The sequence below is a fragment of the Rattus rattus genome, chromosome 8 (genome assembly GCF_011064425.1).
Source record: "Rattus rattus isolate New Zealand chromosome 8, Rrattus_CSIRO_v1, whole genome shotgun sequence".
Taxonomy (NCBI): domain Eukaryota; kingdom Metazoa; phylum Chordata; class Mammalia; order Rodentia; family Muridae; genus Rattus; species Rattus rattus.
The window spans coordinates 16,449,283-16,472,824 of record NC_046161.1 but is presented as its reverse complement, the minus strand read 5'-3'; the positions used below and the strand labels follow the sequence as shown (position 1 = coordinate 16,472,824).

Below are 23,542 nucleotides of genomic sequence, written 5' to 3'. Positions count from 1 at the left end.
CATTCATACTGACACCAGTCCCTCATGACTTAACACTCTTAATTTTGGATGGATGTTCTTGACCGTTCATGATCCTTCCCAGTACCTTGATGTCCTTAGACAAGAATAATCTCATTTTACTTTATATGTTTATAATGTTTTGAACCTCATATTTTATTTAGCATAAATATTCATTTTATACTTACTCAATTATTTAAATTTCCTCTTAACTTTTCTGTATGCACTAGCTGCAAAATTATCATAAGACATTTAATATATTCCTTAAGAACCATGACACTTCCTCATTCCTAAAGTTTTGTAATAAATAAATGATTTTTTAATAACCCAATCCATATTTATTTTCTGAAATTATACTTATTGATATAACTATTAACAAAATCTTATTTACTTTATAAATATTAGTATTATAAAGTTTATTCAGAGCTTTAAAATGGCTTTTTATCAATCAATAAATGATATATTTTATTGCTACTAGTATTACTATTATTATTCTATTTTATAATAAGTATTTAGTTTTATTTTGTTTTATTTTATTTTTTATTTTTTCATTAACAAATGTTCCCAACTGGTTAACTGCTAGTCAAGTAGCATAAAGAAAATCTAATGGAAAATTTTCTTTATGGTCATATCCGTATAATAAGTTCTTTAGATATAAAAGTTTTATAAGGGCAGAATGCAGCTTGGTTTAGGAATTGGACTGTCAACTCAAATTTCTAGGAACAAAATTTTGGTTTTCTAATTAATTATTTTTGTGCCTCTGAGATAATTACTAAAGGTAACCTTAGCTACAAATAATTTTACAACCTGATATTATGTTACTGCATTGTAGGGTTGAAGTGAGCAATTAAATGATGTCATAATTTATATATTCTATTGTGGTTCTTGTCATATGCAATTGTCATCTCAAAAATCTAAGTTTTTCTTCTGCACATCCAATAATTTTGTTTTGCAGGGCTATTTCGCAGTATATTTAAACTTGAAATTCATCAAATATGGATTATTATAAATACAATTATTTTTAATTCATTCAAATTCCATTATTTTGAATGAGTGCAACATTTTTGATTAATGAACCTATGTCCCTTTAGTCAGAAAATACCATGTGTGTTCTTATAAGATATGTAAAAATAATGTGGGTTGCATATTATGAGGACAAAATAATGCCACTCCATTAAAATAAAGTGAAATGAGAATAAAGAAAACATAAAAACTGTACATGTGAGAATGTATGCTCACATAATCATGATGACAGTTTAAAAAAGTTAATGGGGTCAATGCATAAAATATGTACTTGATTAAATCAACCATAATTTCTATAAAGCAAATTATTTTAAATTCTTAAGAATAAGTGTGGTTATTGAAATTAAACATTTTATCAATAAAATCATAATTATTCATACCTATTGAAGTTTATGTAAATCATAAAGATACATTCAGTACTAAATTATGAAAGAATGTAGAAAAGGTTTATCTTACATATAAACGTTTCAGCAGAGATAAACACGGTGGGTATTTTCATCAAGGGAAGAAATGAAGAAACATTCCTAGCAAAGAGAATAGAAATTTGTTCTATTAGATTACGATTAAAGTTAGGGATTTCAAGGCGTGGCTGTTGGAAAGTAGATGTGAGAGTACATAGCATGTGGGGTAATGTAAGGACATTTCCTTCATTCTTCCTTGATGCCACCCTCTCATTGGTAAATTCTAATTCGTCTGCTAATCTGATTTTGTGACAGTTTTATCTCCCTTTTCCAAAGATATACATGGATCTTGAAATATTATAAGTGATAGACAAATATAGATTTTAGATGTATAATACTTATCTATACCCAAATATTAATTATATAACAACAGGTAAGATTCAACTTTATATCTATCCCTAATTTCAGACACAAACCTTAATTGTATAAACTATATTCATGTCAAATTTTAAAATAAAAGCATGATAAATGTTAATAGCAGTTTTAGAAGTGTAGGTCCAATTAACACAAAGATGTAAGTCAATATAGTTTGCCATAACAATATCTTATAACTACAATTACAAGGGAAAAAAGTTTTTGTCAGATTTCACAGGTATGCTAGAAAACAAAATAACCATGGCCATTTCTTAATCCAATAAGTAGTGATTGTCTCCAAACCACAGTCTACAAGATATTAAATCACTAGCATGTCTGGGGTAAATCTATTTACATGTTAATTTAATTACCTCCAATATAAATCACATATTTTTTCTGAATATTTAACAATTATTTTAAAATGGATGGGATTGTTTATATTAAAACTTTTTATGAGACTGCTAAGTCTCATAAAAATTAATTATATGTAAACATTAGTTGGAACTCCAAAAGTGAAACAATAATTACAACTAAAAGTAAAAAGGGGCCATATAATTCAAGTAATTTAGGAAAAAACTTAGCATGATCGGTAAATTAAGTGTGACAAAATTGAGAACACCTGAGCTGTTAATGAGTAAATAATTGGATGTGCAATGTCTGGAAGGGAAGTACAATTGAAAGAAAAATTGTAGAAGAGTGGCAGACTGTAAGAGATTATTTTAAAAGCAAAATGGGAAAAGTTTTATTTTTAAATTATTTTTGAGGTTATAATATAATTTCTTCAATCACTTTCCTTCTTGAAATTCTCCAATACAGCCAACCTTGATCTTTTTTTATTGTTGTTACACACACACACACACACACACACACACACACACACACACTTCCAAATTCATAGATGTAATCTGTTTAGTTGACATAATGTTACTTAAATGCATATGTTTCACAATGATCATTTGAACAGAAAAGTTCATCTCCTGGGAAGACTATTTCTCCTGCTTTTAGAATTCCTTAATTTCCTGTAGCTTTTTTTTTTTTATATACTATAGTGTTATCATATTCTTTCCTCTTCTACAACTCGTCAAAGATCCTACCCACTTCCTTACTCACCAATTTTCATGCTTATTGTTATTTCTCTCTCAAAATCTCTCTCAAACTAATACTTTAGAACTAATGACTAATTACTAATGAAAACAAACTGAAAAACAGAAAATCAGTAAGACCAAAACAAACAACAGAAAACTCCCAAAACAAAACAGAAAGTGGGCGCGTGTGCATGCACACGCACGTACGCACGCACGCACGCACACACACACACACACACACACACACACAATATATGGATATGCATATGTGCACACAGAATTGATTTGTCAACTATCCATTTCAAAGAGTGAGAGGGCAAAAACCAAGTCTATGAAAATTGATGTTAGTTCAAAAATACAGAGTTCTTCAGAGACAAAGTGCTTCTGGTATCCTTATTGTTATTATTCTGGAGATATAGTTAATTCTCTTCTTCTCTCCCTCCTCCTCCTCCTATCCCTTCTCCTCTTCCTGCTGCTGCTACTACTCCTACTCCTACTACTGTCACTATGAATTTACCTTTGCATTCACTGTCTTTACCAGAATTTACAGATTCTCTCAGATATTCATTATGGAGGCTTTCTATTTCCATAACCTGTTACCAGAAAGCCCACATGGATTATTATGGAGACTAGAATTATATAATTACAGGAGAGGGACAATGGTTGATGTTTCTGTCATTTAAATCATTTAATTACCAGATCTCCTCATTAAATAAATTGTTCTATTGCTTTTCCAGGTTCCAACACCTTTCATTCCCCCGAGGATAAAAAGATCAAAGATAGGAAAATTTTTCATCATTGTATCCATGTGGGCCTTAAAAGAGAGAGATAGACTCATTTCTTCTAGAAGTAGTTTTCTTAAAAGTTTCAGGGAATCTTCTAAGGAAGTAATAACTTGTGTGATTATCTTTCCTTGATATCTGTGTGGAATTTTGGAGAATAAATGGATATTCATTTACAATATTTTGTATTAGTTAATTCAGAGAAAAAATATATAATATAATATATTAGTAATTATATACATATATATATATTAGTAACATGTAAATTGCATCAGGCAGTTACTAACTTTTTGTGACAAGATTCCTAATATCCACCTAATTTTTCAAAATACTCACGAATCTTGTTATTATGGAATTGGGATTTTGTATCTTCTGATCAATGCACTTTCTTCCATCGGCCTAACCTCTGCTAACTAACCACCATATTTTTTGTATTTTTGTAACATAAACTTGGTAAAACTGTTATCTGGTAGTGATTATCTCACTTCTTATTTTGCAAATGATCTTGCAAAATGTCCTTATTGTTTGATTGGACAATTCACATTCTATAAGATAATTCTTCCTGCTTATGACTTAACACATCACTTGGCTTTTCATCTGAGAGATCAATGGTTTCGAAACCAAATGTTACTATAAGTTTAAGACAATGATTGAAGACTCCTAGGTGACATTTGGAGGGTTCTGGAATACAACATTTCAAAGGCTGACAGTGAGATACCTCAGTTACTCCTACCTCTGTTCATTTACCATTGAAGGTTAGACTAGGTAAGATATCACCATATTTTGGTCAGACATTCTAAAGCAAAAGAACATGTTTGTGGACAGAGTTAAGTAGGAGTGTTAAAGTTAGAGACACATAAGGACAACAAAATGATGTATATAGGGGGTTTTCTTGGACTTTGTGGAGAGAATACTTAGCGTCAAGTCCAATGACTGTCTCTGTCTCTATCTCTGTCTCTCTCACTTACATATTTCTTTTTATTATTTTTCTTAAAGAAATTATTATTTGTCACTAGTATTTTACTATTAGATAAATAAAATTTCCTCATTAAATAATCCAAAATAGTAAGTCTTTTTAATCCATATGTTCATTTTTTTTCATTTTTCTAGTTTTTATTGGATATTTTATGTATTTACATTTTAAATGTTATCACCTTCCCTGGTTCCCACTTATCCCATCCCTCTTCCCCTGCTTCTTTGAGGATACTCCCTCTCCTATTCAAACTCCCACCTCACTACTATGGCATTCCACTACACTTATATACATTGTTGTTTGGAAGTTCAGTCCCTGGAAGTTCTGGGGGCAGGTTCAGGTTGGTTGATATTGCTGTTCTTCCCATGGTGTTGCAAACCCCTTCAGCTCTTTCAATCCTTTCTCTAAATCCTCCATTGGGGTTCCCATGCTCAATCTGCAGCTGCATTCTCATCTATACCAGTAAGGCTCTGGCAGAGGCTCTTAGGACATATCGTATCAGGATCCTGTAAGAAGGCACTTCTTGGCATTAGCAATATTGTCTGGGTTTTGTGTTTGTATATGGCATGGATCCTGAGGTGGGGCAGTATATTGATGTCCTTTCCTTTGGTCTCTGCTCAACCTTTTGTGCCTATATTTCCTCCCATAAGTATTTTGTTCTCCATTCTAAGAAGGACTGAAGCATCTACATTTGGATCTTCCTTCTTCTTGAACTTCCTGTGATCTGTAAATTATATCTTGGGTATTCTATGCTTTTAGGCTAATAGTTACTTATCAGTGAGTGCATACCATGTGTGTTCTTTTGTGACTGGGTTACCTCACTCAGGATGATATTTCCAATTCCATCCATTTGCCTAAGAATTTCATGAAAGTCATTGTTTTTAACAGCTGGATAGTACTCCATTGTGCAAATGTACTACATTTTCTGCATCCATTTCTCAGTTGAAAGACATCTGGGTTATTCTGAGTTCCTGGCTACAATAGATAAAGCTGTTATGAACATAGTGGAGCATGTGTCATTGTTATATGTTGGAGGATCATTGGTTGTGTACGCAGGAGTGGTATAGCTGGGACCTCAGGTAGCAGCATGTCCAATTTTCAGAGAAACCACCAAACAAATTTCCAGAGTGGTTTGCCAGCTTACAATGAAACCAACAATGGAGGAGTGTTTCTCTTTCTTCACATCCTTGTCAGCATCTGCTGTCATCTGAGATTTTTATCTTAGCCATTTTGATTGGTGTGGGGTGGCATCTCCGGGTTGTTTTGATTTGCATTTCCCTGATGACTAAGGATGTTGAATATTTCTTTAGGTGCTTCTCAGTCATTCGCTGTTCCTCAGTTGAGAATTCTTTGTTTAGCTCTATACCCCATTTTTAAATAGGGTTATTTGGTTCTCTGGAGTTTACCTTCTTGTGTCCTTTCTATATATGTGATAGTCCTCTATAGGATGTAGGATTGGTAAAGATTTCTTCCCAGTCTATTGGTTGCTGTTTTGCTCCACTGACAGTATCCTTTGCCTTACAGAAGCTTTGCAATCTTCTGAGGTCCCATTTGTTGAGTATCGATAAGCATAAACCATTGGCATTTTGTTCAGGAAAATTTCCCCTGTACCCATGCCTTCAAGGCTCTTCCCCACTTTCTCTTCTATTAGTTTCTGTGTATTTGGTTTCATGTGGAGGACCATGATCCAATTGGATTTGAGTGAATGCCATCATAAAACCTCTGAACTGAAAACGGGACCCTCATTGAAGGAATCTTAGAAAGGACTGAAATAGCTTGAAGGGGCTTGAGACCCCATGTGAACAACAATTCCAACCAACCAGAGTTTCCAGGGACTAAGCCACTACCCAAAGACTATACATGCACTGACCCTGGGCTTCAACCTCATAGGTAGCAATGAATAGCTTAGTAAGAGTATCAGTGGAAGAGGAAGCCCTTGGTCATGCCAAGACTGAACCCCCAGTGAACATCATTGTTGGGGGGAGGGCAGTAATGGGGGTTGATGTGGAGGGGAACACCCATAGAGAAGTTAGTGGGAGGGGTTAGGGCGATGCTGGCCCAGAAATTGGGAAGGGGAATAACAATTGAAATGTAAATAAGAAATACTCAAGTTAATAAAGATGGAAAAAATGAAAGTGCTGTCTTTTTTCCACTGGATGGTTTTAGCTCCTTGTCAAAGTTCAAATAACCATAGGCGTGTGGGCTCATTTCTGGGTCTTCAATCCTATTCCATTGATCTACCTGCCTGTCTCTATACCAATACCATGAAGTTTTTATTATTATTGCTCTGCAATGTAGCTTGAGATCAGGGATGGTGATTCCCCCAAAAGTTCTTTTATTGCTGAGAATAGTTTTTGCTATCCTGCGTTTTTTGTTAATCCAAATAAATTTGAGAATTGCTCTTTCTAACTCTGTGAAGATTTGAGTTATAGTTGTAATGGGGATTGCATTGAATCTGTAGATTGCTTTCCTCAACATCGCCATTTTTACTAAATTAATCCTGTCGATACATGAACATGGGAGATCTTTCAATCTTCAGAGATCTTTTTGCTTTCTTTCTTCAGAGACATAAATTCTGGTCATACTGATATTTCAGGTGCTTGGTTAGAGTCATACCGAGGTTTTTTTATATTATTTGTTACTATAGTGAAGGGTGTCATTTCCTTAATTTGTTTTTAGGTCATTTTTCTTTTGAGTGGAGGAATCCTACTGATTTGAGTTAATATTATATCCAGCCATTGTTGAAGTTGTTTATCAAGTTTAAGAGTTTTGTGGTGGAATTTTTGGGGTCACTTAAGTATACAATCATATCATCTGCAAATAGAGATATTTTGAATTCTTCCTCCAATTAGTATCCCTTTGACCTCTTTTTGTTCTCTAATTGCTCTGACTAGTATTTCCAGTACTATATTGAATAGGTAGGGAGAGAGTGGGCAGCCTTGTATAGTCCCTGATTTTAGTGGGATTGTTTCAAATTTCTCTCCATTTAGTTTGTTGTTGTCCTGGTTTGCTGTATATTGCTTTTATTATTTTCAGATATGGATCTTGAATTCCTGATCTTTACACGACTTTTATCATGAATGTGTGTTGAAGTTTGTCAAATGCTTACTCAGCATGTAATGGGATGATTATGTCTTTTTTCCATGAGTTTGTTTATATAGTAGAATATGTTGATGAATTTCCATACATCAAACAATCCCTGTATCCCTGGAATGAAGCCTACTTGATCATGGTGAATGATCATTTTGATGTGTACTTTGAGTCAGTTTGGGAGAATTTTATTGACTATTTTTGCTGTGATATTCCTGAGAGAAATTGGTCTGATGTTCTCTTTCTTTGTAGGGTATTTGTTTAGTTTATGTGTAAGCACAATTGTGGTGCTTCATTGAACGAACTGGGTAGTGTTTCTTCTGTTTCTGTTTTGTGAAGTAGTTTGAAGCATATTGGTATTAGGTCTTCTTTTCAGGTCTGATAGAATTCTTCACTAAACCTGTGTGGTCTGGGGCTGTTTACTTATTTTATTTTTTGGTTGTGAGAATTTTAATGACTGCTTCTATTTCCTTAGGGTTTGTGGAACTGTTTAAATGGTTAAACTTTAAATTTTAGTCCCTCAAATGAGTCCAGAAAATTTTCCATTTCATCCAGATTTTCCAGTTTTGTTTAGTATAGGCTGTTGTAGTGGGGTTTGGTATTTTTTTGAATTTCCTCAGTTTATGTTTTTATGTCTCTCTTTTTATTTCTGATTTTGTTAATTTGGATACTGTCTGTGTGCCCTCCAGTTAGTCTGACTAAGCATTTACTGATTTTCTAAAAGAAGCAGCTCCTGGTTTTGTTGATTCTTTGTGTAGTTCTTTTATTTTCTACTTGGTTGATTTCAGCAGAGTTTGATTATTTCCTGATGTTTACTCCTTTTGGTTACATTTGCTTCTTTTTCTAGAGCTTTCAGGTGTGCTGTCAAGCTGTTAGTGTATGTTTTCTCCAGTTTCTTTTTGGAGGCACTCAAAGCTATGAGTTTTCCTCTTAGCACTGTTTTCATTGTGTCCCATAAATTTTGGTATGTTGTGCCTTCATTTTCATTAACTTCTAAAATGTCTTTAATTTTTTTCTTTATTCCTTCCTTCACCAAGTTTTCATTGAGTAGAATGTTGTTAAACTTCCATGTGTATATGGGCTTCCTGTTTTTGTTGTTATTGAAGATCACCCTTAGTCTGTGGTGATCTGATAGGATGCATGGGATTCTTTTCATCTTCTTTTATCTGTTGAGGCCAGTTTTATGACTAATTTGATCAATTTTGGATAAGGTACCATGAGGTGCTGAGAAGAAGGTATATTCTTTTGTTTGAGGATAAAAAGTTTGATAGGTATTTGTTAAATTCATTTGGTTCATAACTTCTGCTTGTTTCACTGTGTCTGTGTTTAGATTCTAGTTAGGGAATTTCTAGGAGTTCAACACAGATCTTTTGCCATTAGTCTTAGTTACCCACCACAAGTGAATGGTAAGGTGCTATTGCTGATGACACCACACATTTTAGCTTCTAGCCATAGAGAAATTAATTTCAAAATGCCTGGGAACCTTTGTCACTGTTGCACAGTTTTCAAAATGTGAGAAGTTACTATTCGAGTTTCTGGGGAGAAAATATTAGAGGTCTTACTCGGTACTGGTCCTTACATACTCTCCTACCAACCTGTCAGGATGACATGTCCATTTGTGTAAAGAGTGCTTTGACTTATCAGATGATGAACTGTTTTCTGACTAGATTTCAGTACTTTTCCACAGATGGAATTTCATGTCCAATACCGTGAAACTGATCAAAGGTCCATGATCTCAAATGTTGTGATATCTGGTGTGGAAACGCCTTACTAAATTCTAAGTATTTATACTCATAAGCCTTGACTCCTTTCAACATTTGGTAACAAATTGTCTTCTTCATGTGCTCAGCAGTCATTTTAAAGACCCATAACTGGTTAAAATGTTGAGAAAAGTGATCATAATTGTTCAGCATTAAATGGAATATTTTTATTAGTATTTATCACCTGTCAAAACTGAAAGAACACATTAGAAAAGGATACAAAAAAGAATAAAAAGATGGAGGATGTGGAAACTGTTATGAAATGTTGTTTCCTGACATAATAGGGCATGAAATCACATCCATGCACTTGTAGCAGCTGTTGCTACCTGTACAAGACCTAAAGAATACAACTAGGACAGCCAAAATTGCTTCACATGTGTAGGAGGTACTCCCAAATTCCCACCAGTGACTGTGGAGCTCTTGGTAGTTCTTAGCTGCTCAGAGAAGGAGAGTCCTTAGTCTTTGGAAATGTGGTTATTAGCATCTTTTCCATATTCCAGCTGATAGAACCCTATACATTATATGGGCAGCACTAACAGGACTAAGAGTTATTTAAATAAAATAATAAGTTCATGAACTTCATATGTTGATATTTGGGGGAGCTGTTTGGGGAAGACTTTAGGCAGGAAATGAAAGGTGCGTAAGGTGGATATTACCATATTTCATTATGTGCATGTGTGAAGTATGCAAATAATTAGAAAAAATGGCTCTGGTTGTACTCATTGGGAGAATGTGCTGCTGCATCATAGGCAAGAGAATCACAAGTTTTCCAAAGTTTTCATAAGTAGACAGATACATCTAATAAGCATCTCTGATTATGAGATACATTCAGCAGTATTTTGAAATTTATTTATTTTAAAAATTTTATTCAAATGTACATTACATGCGTATAGTTCTATCAGACATGTTATGCCCTCTTTCTTCCCATTCCATCCTATTAGTCTTCATTGTTCCACCAGAGACATCTGTTTGTACTTCACATCATATACGTATAGATGATTTTATGTCTCTGTACAAAATATAGGAACCATGAATGAGAGAAAAATATTTGTGTTTTTGAAACTGGCATAATTCAATAAATATAATCTCCACCTGGATATATTTTTTTTGCAAATGATACAACCTTATTCATCATGTCTGAAGAAGGTTTCATTATGCAAAAAGAATTCACATAATCTTTACCCTGTTCTCTACTTTGAAAATATAGGTGCCTCTAAAATTTAGCTATTGTGATTAAAGCTGCAATTAAATTTATGGGAAATTGTTTCTGTGATATGTTGCATTGTAGTTCTTTGTATAAGTACCCAGGAGTAGTAGAGCTGGATCATAAAGAAGATCAGCTTTTAGTTTTTTTGAGTAAGGTTCTTATGACTTCAGTAGTTACAGGGACACTTTATATTTCCTTTTATTTTATATAAAAGAGAAATGCTCTCTTTTCTCTGTATCTCTATTATAGTTTATTTTTATTTGTTTCCTCAAGCATGGGCAATGTGTCTGGGATGAAATGAAATGGTTGGTGAAGTTGAATGTTATTTATTAATTCAACAGAAGGTATTCTCTTTCAATTTAATTAAAGTCAAACTAAAGATATATACATATAGGTATTAGTAGAGCAGAATGAAAGCCACAACACCAAAGAGGTTATATTTATATGGATAGATAGTTGGGTTAAGAACTCAAAATTAAAAAATGATGGAAGGCATTGTGCAATTAGATTGCTTTTTTCTGTAGTTTCCATAGGGCAGTTTTAATGTCCCTGTTCCTCAGGCTGTAGATGAAGGGATTAAGCATAGGTGTGACCACTGTGTACATCAGTGAAGCAACTTTACAGTTTTCAGAAGAGTTTGATGCAGTTGAACCAATGTATACTCCAATGGCTGTTCCATAAAATAAGCACACAACTGACAGGTGAGACACACAGGTAGAAAAGGCTTTATACTTTCCTTATGTTGATGGAATTCTCAGAATGGAAGACACAATTTTATAGTATGAGAAAATAATTCCTGAGGTTGAAAATAAACCAAAAAAGACACCAATGAATCATATAACTATGTTTTTGGTGAACATTTCAGAACACTTTACATTAAGAAGTTGTGAAGGCTCACAAAAAAGTTAGAGATTTCCATGTCATTGAAGTATGTAAATTGTAGCACAATCAAATTGTGCACCTGAGAGTCCACAAGACTGGCCAATACAGATGCCAAAAGTAAGAATGCACAGAGGTTAGGATTCATAATGATATTGTAATGCAGGGGGTGACAAATGGCCACAAACCTGTCATAGGCCATTACAGTCAGAAGCATACTATCCATACACCCAAAAATTATGAACATGGACATCTGTGTTAGGCAGCCCGTATAGGAGATGACTCTGCTTTGAGTTCTAATATCCCAAATGATCTTTGGAACTGTAGTGGAGATCAAACAAATGTCAGACCAGGAAAGGTTGGAGAGAAAGAAATACATGGGGGTATGGAGATGGAAGTCAGAGCTCACAGCCAGAATAAGGAGCAGATTTCCAAGCACTGTGACCATTTAGAATGATAAAAACAGCACACAAAAAGGATAGGCTGCAGTTCTGGATTGTCTGAGAGGCTCATAAGCTTGAATTGTGAGACAACTGTTAGATTTTGTGCTTCTGTATTGTTTGGACACCTTTGGAAATACAAAATTTGTTGTAAAAATACATGACACAAAGGATAATTATACTATAATCTCAGAAATAAAAGAAATAATTAAAAGAGGAGAAAACCATTTATTTTTAAATTCCAAGTTATTACAAGTAAAATTTTCTCACTTGAGATCCATAGTTTTCAACTTTATGACAAGATCAATCATCTACAACTCTACAGATGTGTTTCTGTCATATAATCTCCCTTCATACAGATATATTAGTGAGGAAGTAAACTTACCAGCATGTTAAAACCAAGACTATGAGGGATCAGAAGTTTAGGAACATGATAAAATAAAGCAATCCTTTTTAGTGATACAGAGAAGGAAATACTATTTTTCACTTTCAAAAATCATTAGTATTGCAGCAAAACCCAATCAAAGCAAAATGTATCCACTTTGCTGAAGTTGTTTATCAGCTGTAGAAGTTCTCTGGTAGAATTTTTGGGGCTGCTTATGTATACTATCATATCATCTGCAAATAGTCATACCTTGACTTCTTTGCTAATATGCATCCCCTTGATCTTTTTTGTTGTCTTATTGCTCTAGCTATAACTAGGAGTTCTATGTTCATTAGATATGTGGAGAGTGGGCATCCTTTTATTGTCCCTGATTTTAGTGGGATTGCTTCAAGTATCTCTCCATTTAATTTGATATTGGCTATTGGATTAGTGTGAATTGCTTTTATTATGATAAAGTATGAGCCTTGACTTCCTGATCTCTCTAATATTTTTAACATAAAGGGTTGTTGTATTTTGTCAAATGCTTTTCAGCATGTAAGGAGATGATCATGTGATTTCTTTCTTGAGTTTGTATAATGGATTACATTAATGCATTTTTATATACTGAACTAAACTTGTATCCCTGGAATGAAGCATACTTGAATGTGATGAATTATGTTTTTAATGTGTTCTTGGATTCGGCTTGCAGTAATTTTATTGAGTATATTTGCAATGATGTTCATTGGTCTGAAGTTCTCTTTCTTTGTTTGTTCCTCATGTGGTTTAGGTATCAGAGTAATGGGGCTACATAGAATGAATTAGGTAGTGTTCCTTCTGTTTCTATTTTATGGAATAGTTTCAGAAATATTGCTATTTTGTCTTCTATGAAGGTATGGTAGAATTCTGCACTAAAGACATCTGGCACTGGGCTTTGTTTTGGTTGGAAGGTTTTCAATGACTTCTTCAGTTATCTTAGAGGATATGGGCTTGGTTAGATAGTTTACCTACTCTTGATTTAACTTTTGTATGTGGTATCTGTATAGAAATCATCCTTTTGATTTAGGTTTTTCCAGTTTTGTTGAGTATAGATTTTTTTGTAGTCAGATCTGATGAATTTTTTTAAATTTCCTTTGTTTCTTTTGTTGTTTCCCTGTTCAATTTTGATCTTCTTAATTTGGATACTGTCTCTGGGCCCTTTATTTAGTTTGGATAGGGGTTTATCTATGTTGTTGATTCTCAGCGTTTTTTTTTTTGATTATTTATATAGTTCTCATTATTACTATTTTGTTGATTTCAGCTCTGAGTTTGATTATTTCCTGCCCTCTACTCCTCTTGGGTGTGTTTTTTTCTTTTTCTTCTAGAGCTCTCAGGTGTGCTGTTAAGTTGCTAGTGTATAATCTCTCCAATTTCTTTACCATGGCACTTAGTGATATGAATTTTCCCCAACAAAATGGCTGGATAAAATTAACTCAAATAAATCAGTAGTCTTCCTTTACACAAATGATAATGGGCTGTGAAAGAAAATCGGGAAATAACATCCTTCATAACAGTCACAAATAATATAGACTGTCTTGGTGTAACCTTAACCAAAAAAGTGAAAGATATGTATAATAAGGACTTCAAGACTCTCAAGAAGAAATTGAAGAAGATCTCAGAAAATGGAGAGATTTCCCATGCTCATGTATTGGCAGAATTAAAATAGTAAAAATTGCCATCCCACCAAAAGCAACCTACAGATTCAACACAATCCACATCAATATCCCAACACAGTTCTTCAAAGACATGAAAAGAGCAATTCTCAAATTCATCTGGAAAATTAAAAAACCCAGAGAAGCAGAAAAATTTTAACAATAAAAGAATATATGGGGGGAGGCACCCACTCCCACAACATCCAGAGGAAGCCTGACTCACAGGTACTCAAACATGCCCAGGATCAGAGGTGAGGAGGACACAACAACTGCCCCAACACACAGAATAACTGGCTCCCTCAGGATCCAGGGACACAGGAACCACTGACTAGCCAGGGGCATGTGTTGCTTCCAGTCTGAACCTCTGCCCTAAGCAGACCTTGGTTGCTGGCTGTGCTCCCATTCCCACAACACCCAGAAGAAGCCTGACTCCCAGGTGCTCTAACAAGGCCAGGATCACAGGTAAGGAGAACACAACTGCTCCAACACTAGGAGCAACTGGTTCCCCCAGGATTTAGAGTTGCAAGAACCCCTATACCCAGTGAGTGGCATGGGTTCCTTCTAATTTAAACCGGTACCGGGAGCAAACCTTGAGATCTGGATTTTCACTCACTCCTACAAAACCCAGTGGGAGCCTGAATCATAGATGCTCTGAAATTCCCAGGATTACAGGATCACAGTATCACAGGATCACAGCGGAAACTCAACACCCAGGAGATTGGGCAGAACCAAGAGCACTGGAGCTCTGACACATTCAGCAACACAGTTGAGGCCATAACCTCTTTCCTACACCTAGCATAACTGGGACCTAAAAGGAACCAGAAAAACCCCAAAACCTTCGAGACAGAGGCATTGGTTCATTCCAGCTTGCACCTGTGCCCAGAGCAAACCAAGGGTTCTGGCTCCCTATACACTTCTGCAACACCCTAAGAAAGTTTGAATCCCTGGAGCCCTGACACAATAGGATCTCAGAAGATGGATTACACCAGAAAGTCAGGATCCCAGAGGTAATTTGACTTCCAGGAGCTCTAACAAACCCAGGATCAGAGGAGGGACAAACTCCAGTCAGTGACAGCAAGGGCAGGTAGAACTAAAGAAAACAAGATGGTGAGAGGCAAGTGAAAAAACACATAAGCAACAGAAACCAAGGCTACTTGGCATCATCAGTACCCAGTTCTTCCACTACAGCAAGTTCTGGATAACCTATCACACCAGATAAGCAGGATTTGGATTTAAAATCATATCTCAGGATGATTATAGAAGGCTTTTTGAAGAACATAAACACCTCACTTATAGAAATGTAGGAGAACGCAGGCAAACAAGTAGAAGCCCTTAAAGAGGAAACACAAAAACCTTTAAAGAATTACAGGAAACCATAACCAAATAGGTGAAGGAATTGAACTAAACCATCCAGAATCTAAAAATGGAAATAGAAACAACAAAGAAATCACAAATGGAGACAACCCTGGGGATAGAAAGTCCTAGAAAGAGATCAGGAGTCATAGATGCATCACCAACAGAATACCAGTGATAGTTGAGAGAATCTCGGGGGCAGAAGATACCACAGAAAATATTGACACAACAGTCAACGAAAATGCAGAATGCAAAAAGCTCCTAATCCAAAACATCCAAGAAATCCAGGACACAATGAGAAGACCAAACATAAGGATAATAGGTATAGAAGAGAGTGAAGATTCCCAACTTAAAGGGCCAGTAAATATCTTTAACATAATTATAGAAGAAAATTTTCCTAACCTAAAGAAAGAGATAACCATGAAAATACAAGAAGCCCACAGAACTCTAATGGGTCAGACCAGAAAAGAAACTCCTTCTCTCACATAACAATCAAAACACAAAATGCATAAAACAAAGAATATTAAAAGCAGTAAGGGAAAATGTCAAGTAACATATGAAGGTGTAGCTATCAAAATTACATTAAACTGTTTACCAGAGACTATAAAAGCCAGAAGATTGTGGTCAGATGTCATACAGACCCAAAAATAACACAAATGCTAGCCCAGGCTACAATACCAAACAACCCCCTCAATTAACATAGATAAAGAAACCAATGTATTTCATGAGATAAACAAAATTGTACAATATCATTACACAAATCCAGCCCTATAAAAAACAACAGATGGAAAATTCCAACACAAGGAGAGAAACTAAATACTAGAAAAATCAAGAAAGTAATCTTCTTGCAACAAACCCAAAAGAAGATAGCCACACAAACATAATTCTACCTCTAACAACAAAAATAACAGAAAGTAGCAATCCCCTTTCTTTAATATCTATTAACATGAATGGACTCAGTTCCCTAATAAAAAGACATAGACTAACATACTGGATACTTAAACAGGATCTGACATTTTTCTGCATGTAAGAAACTAACCTCAGTTACAATGACAGACACTACCTCAAAGTTAAAGGCTGGAAAAAATTCCAAGCAAATGGTTCCAAGAAATAAGATGGAGTAGCAATTATAGTATCCAATAAAATAGACTTTACACCAAAATTAATCAAAATTTGGGGCACTACTTACTCATCAAAAGAAATATCCACAAGGAGAAACTCAATTCTGATCATTCAAGCCCCAAATGCAAGGGCAGCCACATTTGTAAAAGAAACATAAATGAAGTTCAAAGCACACAACACCCCAATTTAGCAAACATACAGGTCATTGAAACAGAAACTAAAAGGGATGCAATGAAACTAGCAGAAGTTATGAACCAAATGGATTTAATAGATATCTATAGAACATTTCACCCTAATACAAAAGAATATACCTTCTTCTCAGCACCTCGTGGTACCTCCTCCAAAATTGACCATATAATTGGTCACAAAACAGTCCTCAACAGATATAAGATGACTGAAATAATCCCATGCTTCCTGTCAGATCACCATAAACTATTCTGGTCTTCAATAAAAACAATGGCAAGAAACAAACAAACAAAAAAAACCCAGAAAGCCAATATGGAAGATGAACAACACTCTACCCAATGATAACTTGGTCAAGGAAGCGATAAAAAAATAAAGACTTTTTAGAAGTTAATGAAAATGAAGGGACAACATAGCAAAACTTATGGAACACAATGAAAGGAGTGCTAAGCGGAAAACTCATAACTTTGAGTGCCTCAAAAAGTAACTGGAGAGAGAATACACTAACCGCTTGACAGCAAATCTGATAGCTCTAGAACAAAAAGAAGCAAATGCACCTGTGAGGAGTAGATCGCAGGAAATAATTAAACTCAGGGCTGAAAATGACCAAGTAAAAATAAAAAGAACTATGCAAAGAATCAACAAAACAGAAGCTTGTTCTTTGAGAAAGTCAACAGGATAGATAAACCCTTAGGCAGACTTAGCAGAGGACACAGAGAGAATAAATAAACAAAATAAACAAATAAACAAAATCAGAAATGAAAATAGACATAACAACAGAAACTGAGAAAATGAAAAAATAATCATCAGATCCTATTACAAAGGTCTATACTCAACAAAACTGGAAAATATGGATGAAATGGACAATTTTGTAGACAGATACCAGGTACCAAAGTGAAATCAGGACCAGAAAACCATCTAAACAGTCCCAAACACATAGAGAAATAAAAGCAGTCATTAAAGTCTCCCAACCTAAAAAAGCCCTGCACCAGATGGCTTTAGTGTAGAATTATATCAGACGTTGAAAGAAGGTCTAATACCAATACTCTTCAAACAACTTCACAGAATAGAAACAGCGGGAATACTACCCAATTGTTCTTTGAAGCCACAATTACTCTAATTCCTAAGTCACACAAAGAAGCTACAAGAAAAGACAACTTCAGACCAATTACGCTAATGAATATCGATGCAAAAATACTTAATAAAGTTCTTGCAAACTGAATCTAAGAACACATCAAAATGATCTTTTGCCATGATCAGGTATGCTTCAAATGCGGAATGCCAAGATGGTGCAATATCTGGAAATCCATCAACATAATCCACTATATAAACAAACTCAGTGAAAAAAAGTGATCATTTTATAAGATGCTGAGAAATCATGTGATAAAATTCAAGACCTCTTCATGATAAAAAGCCGTGGAAAGATCAGGAATTCAAGGCCCATACCTAAACATAATAAAAGCCATATACAGCAAACCAGTAGCCAACATTTAACTTAATGGAGAGAAATTTGAAGCAATCCCACTAAAATCAGGGACTAGACAAGGCTGCCCACTCTCTCCCTACTTATTCAATATAGTTCTTGAAGTTCTAGCCAGAGCAATCAGACAACAAAAGGAGGTCAAGGGGATACAGATCGGAAAAGAAGAAGTCAAAACATCACTATTTCAGACGATAGGATCGTGTATTTAAGCGACTACAAAGTTCAACCAGAAAACTCCTAAGCCTGAAAAACTACTTCAGCACATTTGACTGGATATAAAATTAACTCAAACAAATCAGTAGCCCCTCTCTACTCAAAGGATAAACAGGTTGACAAAGCATTTAGGAAAATGACACCCTTAACAATAGTCACAAATAATACAAAATACCTCGATGTGATTCTAACAAAGCAAGTGAAAGATCTGTACATCCCGTCACACAATAGTCAAAACACCAAACGCACAAAATAAAGAAAGAATATTAAAAGCAGTAAGGGAAAAAGGTCAAGTAACATATAAAGGCAGACCTATCAGAATCACACCAGACTTTTCGCCAGAAACTATGAAGGCCAGAAGATCCTGGACTGATGTCATACAGACCCTGAGAGAACACAAATGCCAGCCCAGGCTACTGTATCCTGCAAACCTCAATTAATATAGATGGAGAAACCAAGATATTCCATGACAAAACCAAATTTACGCAATATCTTTCTACAATCCAGCACTACAAAGGATAAGAAAAGGTAAAGCCCAACACAAGGAGGCAAGGTACAACCTAGAAGAAGCAAGAAACTAATAGCCTTGGCAAGAAAACAAAGAGAAGGAAAGCACACAAACATAACACATCCAAATATGAATATAACAGGAAGCAATAATCACTATTCCTTAATATCTCTCAACATCAATGGCCTCAACTCCCCAATAAAAAGACATAGATTAACAAACTGGATACGCAACGAGGACCCTGCATTCTGCTGCCTACAGGAAACACACCTCAGAGACAAAGACAGACACTACCTCAGAGTGAAAGGCTGGAAAACAACTTTCCAAGCAAATGGTCGGAAGAAGCAAGCTGGAGTAGCCATTCTAATATCAAATAAAGTCAATTTTCAACTAAAAGTCATCAAAATGATAAGGAAGGACACTTTATATTCATCAAAGGAAAAATCCACCAAGATGAACTCTCAATCCTAAATATCTATGCCCCAATACAAGGGCACCTACATACGTAAAAGAAACCTTACTAAAGCTCAAAACACACATTGCACCTCACACAATAATAGTAGGAGATTTCAACACCCTACTCTCATCAATGGACAGATCATGGAAACAGAAATTAAACAGAGACGAGACAGACTAAGAGAAGTCATGAGCCAAATGGACTTAACGGATATTTATAGAACGCTCTACCCTAATGCAAAAGGATATACCTTCTTCTCAGCTCCTCATGGTACTTTCTCCAAAATTGACCATATAATTGGTCAAAAAACAGGCCTCAACAGGTACAGAAAGATAGAAATAATCCCATGCGTGCTATCGGACCACCACGGCCTAAAGCTTGTCTTCAATAACAATAAGGGAAGAATGCCCACATATACGTGGAAATTGAACAATGCTCTACTCAATGATAACCTGGTCAAGGAAGAAATAAAGAAAGAAATTAAAAACTTTTTAGAATTTAATGAAAATGAAGGTACAACATACCCAAACTTATGGGACACAATGAAAGCTGTGCTAAGAGGAAAACTCATAGCGCTGAGTGCCTGCAGAAAGAAACAGGAAAGAGCATATGTCAGCAGCTTGACAGCACACCTAAAAGCTCTAGAACATAAAGAAGCAAATACACCCAGGAGGAGTAGAAGGCAGGAAATAATCAAACTCAGAGCTGAAATCAACCAAGTAGAAACAAAAAGAACCATAGAAAGAATCAACAGAACCAAAAGTTGGTTCTTTGAGAAAATCAACAAGATAGATAAACCCTTAGCAAGACTAATGAGAGGACACAGAGAGTGTGTCCAAATTAACAAAATCAGAAATGAAAAGGGAGACATAACTACAGATTCAGAGGAAATTCAAAAAATCATCAGATCTTACTATAAATGCCTATATTCAACAAAACTTGAAAATCTGCAGGAAATGGACAATTTCCTAGACAGATGCCAGGTACCGAAGTTCAATCAGGAACAGATAAACCAGTTAAAAAACCCCATAACTCCTAAGGAAATAGAAGAAGTCATTAAAGGTCTCCCAACCAAAAAGAGCCCAGGTCCAGACGGGTTTAATGCAGAATTCTATCAGACCTTCATAGAAGACCTCATACCAATATTATCCAAACTATTCCACAAAATTGAAACAGATGGAGCACTACCGAACTCCTTCCATGAAGCCACAATTACTCTTATACCTAAACCACACAAAGACCCAACAAAGAAAGAGAACTTCAGACCAATTTCCCTTATGAACATCGACGCAAAAATACTCAACAAAATTCTGGCAAACCGAATCCAAGAGCACATCAAAACAATCATCCACCATGATCAAGTAGGTTTATCCCAGGCATGCAGGGATGGTTTAATATACGGAAAAACCATCAACGGATCCATTATATAAAACAAACTGAAAGAACAAAACCACATGATCATTTCATTAGATGCTGAGAAAGCATTTGACAAAATTCAACACCCCTTCATGATAAAAAGTCCTGGAAAGAATAGGAATTCAAGGCCCATACCTAAACATAGTAAAAGCCATATACAGCAAAAACCAGTGGCTAACATTAAACTAAATGGAGAGAAACTTGAAGCCATCCCACCAAAAATCAGGGACTAGACAAGGCTGCCCACTTCTCCCTAATTATTCAATATAGTTTTGAAGTTCTAGCCAGAGCAATCAGACAACAAAAAGAGGTCAAGGGGATACAGATCGGAAAAGAAGAAGTCAAAATATCACTATTCGCAGATGATATGATAGTATATTTAAGTGATCCCAAAAGTTCCACTAGAGAACTACTAAAGCTGATAAACAACTTCAGCAAAGTGGCTGGGTATAAAATTAACTCAAAAAAATCAGTAGCCTTCCTCTACACAAAAGAGAAACAAGCCGAGAAAGAAATTAGGGAAACGACACCCTTCATAATAGACCCAAATAATATAAAGTACCTCGTGACTTTAACCAAGTAAAAAAGATTTGTACAACAAGAACTTCAAGCTCTGAAGAAAGAAATTGAAGAAGATCTCAGAAGATGGAAAGATCTCCCATGCTCATGGATTGGCAGGATTAATATAGTAAAATGGCCATTTTACCAAAAGCATCTACAGATTCAATGCAATCCCCATCAAAATACCAATCCAATTCTTCAAAGAGTTAGACAGAACAATTTGCAAATTCATCTGAATAATAAAACCCAGGATAGCTAAAACTATCCTCAACAATAAAAGGACTTCAGGGGGGATCACTATCCCTGAACTCAAGCAGTATTACAGAGCAATAGTGATAAAAACTGCATGGTATTGGTACAGAGACAGACAGATAGACCAATGGAATAGAATTGAAGACCCAGAAATGAACCCACACACCTATGGGCACTTGATTTTTGACAAAGGAGCCAAATCCATCCAATGGAAAAAAGATAGCATTTTCAGCAAATGGTGCTGGTTCAACTGGAGGTCAACATGTAGAAGAATGCAGATCGATCCATGCTTATCACCCTGTACAAAGCTTAAGTCCAAGTGGATCAAGGACCTCCACATCAAACCAGACACACCAAACTAATAGAAGAAAAAACTAGGGAAGCATCTGGAATACATGGGCACTGGAAAAAATTTCCTGAACAAAACACCAATGGCTTATGCTCTACGATCAAGAATCGACAAATGGGATCTCATAAAACTACAAAGCTTCTGTAAGGCAAAGGACACTGTGGTTAGGACAAAACGGCAACCAACAGATTGGGAAAAGATCTTTACCAATCCTACAACAGATAGAGGCCTTATATCCAAAATATACAAAGAATTCAAAAAGTTAGACCGCAGGGAGACAAATAACCCTATTAAAAAATGGGGTTCAGAGCTAAACAAAGAATTCACAGCTGAGGAATGCCGAATGGCTGAGAAACAGCTAAAGAAATGTTCAACATCTTTAGTCATCAGGAAATGTAAATCAAAAACAACCCTGAGATTTCACCTCACACCAGTGAGAATGGCTAAGATCAAAACTCAGGTGACAGCAAATGCTGGCGGAGGATGGAGAAAGAGGAACACTTTCCTTTGTTGGTGGGTTGCAGACTGGTACAACCATTCTGGAAATCAGTCTGGAGTTTCTCAGAAAATTGGACATTGAACTGCCTGAGGATCCAGCTATACCTCTCTTGGGCATATACCCAAAAGATGCCCCAACATATAAAAAGACATGTGCTCCACTATGTTCATCGCAGCCTTATTTATAATAGCCAGAAGCTGGAAAGAACCCAGATGCCCTTCAACAGAGGAATGGATACAGAAAATGTGGTACATCTACACAATGGAATATTACTCAGCTATCAAAAACAACGACTTTATGAAATTCGTAGGCAAATGGTTGGAACTGGAAAATATCATCCTGAGTGAACTAACCCAATCACAGAAAGACATACATGGTATGCACTCATTGAGAAGTAGCTATTAGCCCAAATGCTTGAATTACCCTAGATGCCTAGAACAAATGAAACTCAAGACGGATGATCAAAATGTGAATGCTTCACTCCTTCTTTATAAGGGGAACAAGAATACCCTTGGCAGGGAAGAGAGAGGCAAAGATTAAAACAGAGACTGAAGGAACACCCATTCAGAGCCTGCCCCATATGTGGCCCATATATATACAGCCACCCAATTAAACAAGATGGATGAAGCAAAGAAGTGCAGACCGACAGGAGCCGGATGTAGATCGCTCCTGAGAGACACAGCCAGAATACAGCAAATACAGAGTCGAATGCCAGCAGCAAACCACTGAACTGAGAATGGGACCCCCGTTGAAGGAATCAGAGAAAGAACTGGAAGAGCTTGAAGGGGCTCGAGACCCCATATGTACAACAATGACAAGCAACCAGAGCTTCCAGGACTAAGCCACTACCTAAAGACTATACATGACTGACCCTGACTCTGACCCATAGGTAGCAATGAATATCCTAGTAAGAGCACCAGTGGAAGGGGAAGCCCTGGGTCCTGCTAAGACTGAACCCCCAGTGAACTAGACTGTTGGGGGAGGGCGGCAATGGGGGGAGGGTGGGGAGGGGAACACCCATAAGGAAGGGGAGGGGGGAGAGG

General features: G+C 35.9%; 2 pseudogenes; both read right to left on the bottom strand.

Moving 5' to 3' along the window:
- Window positions 1-553: 553 nt before the first annotated feature.
- LOC116908373 lies at window positions 554-658 on the bottom strand (annotated as a pseudogene).
- Window positions 659-11,235: 10,577 nt separating this feature from the next.
- Window positions 11,236-12,190, bottom strand: LOC116907768 (annotated as a pseudogene).
- Between the last annotated feature and the right edge of the window lie 11,352 nt (window positions 12,191-23,542).